Source organism: Labeo rohita, chromosome 16, assembly GCF_022985175.1.
Source record: "Labeo rohita strain BAU-BD-2019 chromosome 16, IGBB_LRoh.1.0, whole genome shotgun sequence".
In the NCBI taxonomy this organism is placed as follows: domain Eukaryota; kingdom Metazoa; phylum Chordata; class Actinopteri; order Cypriniformes; family Cyprinidae; genus Labeo; species Labeo rohita.
In genome coordinates, this window is record NC_066884.1 from 16,635,339 (window position 1) to 16,637,875 (window position 2,537).

The following is a 2,537-nucleotide window of genomic DNA, read 5'->3' on the forward strand; positions in this document are numbered from 1 at the left end:
TCTCTGCTGGGAGCTCATCTTTAGAAACTAAGAGACGACCGTAGGTGAAATACTAATAACATTAATACTTAATATAAACAAAGCACGACGTATTGCACACCGCAACAACTTTCCAATATGTGCGCCACTGACGTCACCGTCCGTGCTTCCAGGTCAGAGAGCAACTGTCCATCAAAAGCTCATTAGCCAATCAGAGTAGATCGTTGTTAAGCCCGCCCCCACGAGAGGTTTGTGCCAAAACAGCAAACGCAAATTTGCAAAGCGTAAGCGAAAGCTGTGGCAACGCATTCAGAATCCATGATTCGCGAAAACGATTCTTTGAAAATCATTAACAAAGAATGAAGCATATTTGAAGAGCATGTTAAATTCGTCCGACTGAGTTCATTTTTTCATTTTCATTGTGTTTTTCTTCTTTTGCAGTGGCATATTTTTGATCGTTTCTTGGAAAGTTACGTTCAGTTTTTTAAAGTTACGTTCATTCTTATTGGCACAAAAATAATCCCATATATGTCTGTCATAAAAAAAATTGTATCAGGTTCAATTTTCTACATTTTCACATTCGTAGCAAACATTTTGATGATAGATATGGGAAAAAATGCACACTAAAATTTCGGACTCAGTGTGCAAGGACCTTAAAGGTTAAAAATAAATACGACCTCACGTTGTGTCAATCGAGTTTATACACTGCCTCTGAAACTTTCGCTAGTCATAAAAAACTTAGGATCAGGTTCAATTTTCATCCGCGAACATTTTGATAGGCATCCGAATAGAAAAAACAAAAAATTTTGATAGGCAAAAAGATGACGAAATTTCCGTCTGAAATTTTCGCACTTTAAAAAATAAATATGACTTCGCGTTGTGTCAATCGAATTTACACACTGCCTCTGAAACTTTCGTCCGTCATAAAAAACTTCGGATCACCTTCAATTTTCTGGGTTTTTGCATCCATAGCGAGCATTTTGATAAGAAAAGATGACGAATATGAAAAAAAAAAGACGTGCACAAACATTTCGGACTCAGTGTGCAAGGACCTTAAAAGTCATTGTACACCGTGTCCGAAATTTCCGTACAAACTTTCGCACTGTAAAAAATAAATACAATCTCACGTTGTGTCAATCGAGTTTGCACACTGCCTCTGAAACTTTCGTCCATCATAAAAAAGTTCGGATCAGGTTAAATTTTCAGCGTTTTCGCATCCATAGCAAGCATTTTGATAAGAAAAGATGATGAATATGAAAAAAACTAAAAAGACGCACACAAAAATTTCGGACTCAGTGTGCAAGGTCCTTAAAGGTCATTGTACACCGAGCCCGAAATTTCCGTCCAAAATTTTCGCACTTTAAAAAATAAATACGACCTCACGTTGTGTCAATCGAGTTTACATACTGCCTCTAAAACTTTCGTCCATCATAAAAAAGTTCGGATCAGGTTAAATTTTCAGCGTTTTCGCATCCATAGCAAGCATTTTGATAAGAAAAGATGATGAATATGAAAAAAACTAAAAAGACGCACACAAAAATTTCGGACTCAGTGTGCAAGGTCCTTAAAGGTCATTGTACACCGAGTCCGAAATTTCCGTCTGAAATTTTCGCATTTTAAAACATAAATACGACCTCACGTTGTCAATCGAGTTTGCACACTGCCTCCGAAACTTTCGTCCATCATAAAAAAGTTCGGGTCAGATTAAATTTTCAGCGTTTTCGCATCCATAGCAAGCATTTTGATAAGAAAAGATGAATATGAAAAAAAACTAAAAAGACGCACACAAAAATTTCGGACTCAGTGTGCAAGGTCCTTAAATGTCATTGTACACCGAGTCCGAAATTTCCGCATTTTAAAAAATAAATACGACCTCACGTTGTCAATCGAGTTTGCACACTGCCTCCGAAACTTTCGTCCGTCATAAAAAAAACTTTGGATCAGGTTCGATTTTCTGCGTTTTCGCATCCGTAGCGAGAATTTTGAAAGAAAAGAATGACCAATACGAAAAAACGCATATGCAAATTTCGAACTCAGTGTGCAGTGACCTTTAGTTTTGAATGCTTATATCTTCTAAATGTGAATTTTGTCATTGTTTTGGAGCACACTAACTTACAGATAACCTTAAGGCTATATTCTTACTAAAAACCAAAAAACTTCCATTTTGATTTCATTGGGGCTTTAAAGATTATTGTGTAGTGTCCTTGCTACATGTACACAACCGAAATGGGTAAAAATCAAGCCTCAGAAATTATTTGCCAATTGTTCGTCTCGCACAACCTTTAAAGTCGTCTTCAGACCTTTTAAACAAAACACCTTTTATGATTCTTACGTTTCGTTCGTATTGATAATCGGAAAGTGCATACTGTTGCTATGGCTGCTTCACGATTTCTTTTTAACTTGCAATTCAACTTGCACGGCTAATTGTTTGAAAAAGTAAAATGTATACATTGTATACAATGAATACATATTCTTACATATTTTTAGACTTTCCAAATCCTGTTTTGACGTCCTTTAGTACCTCCCCACCCCAGTTTATATAGCCTAGTTAGGCTACG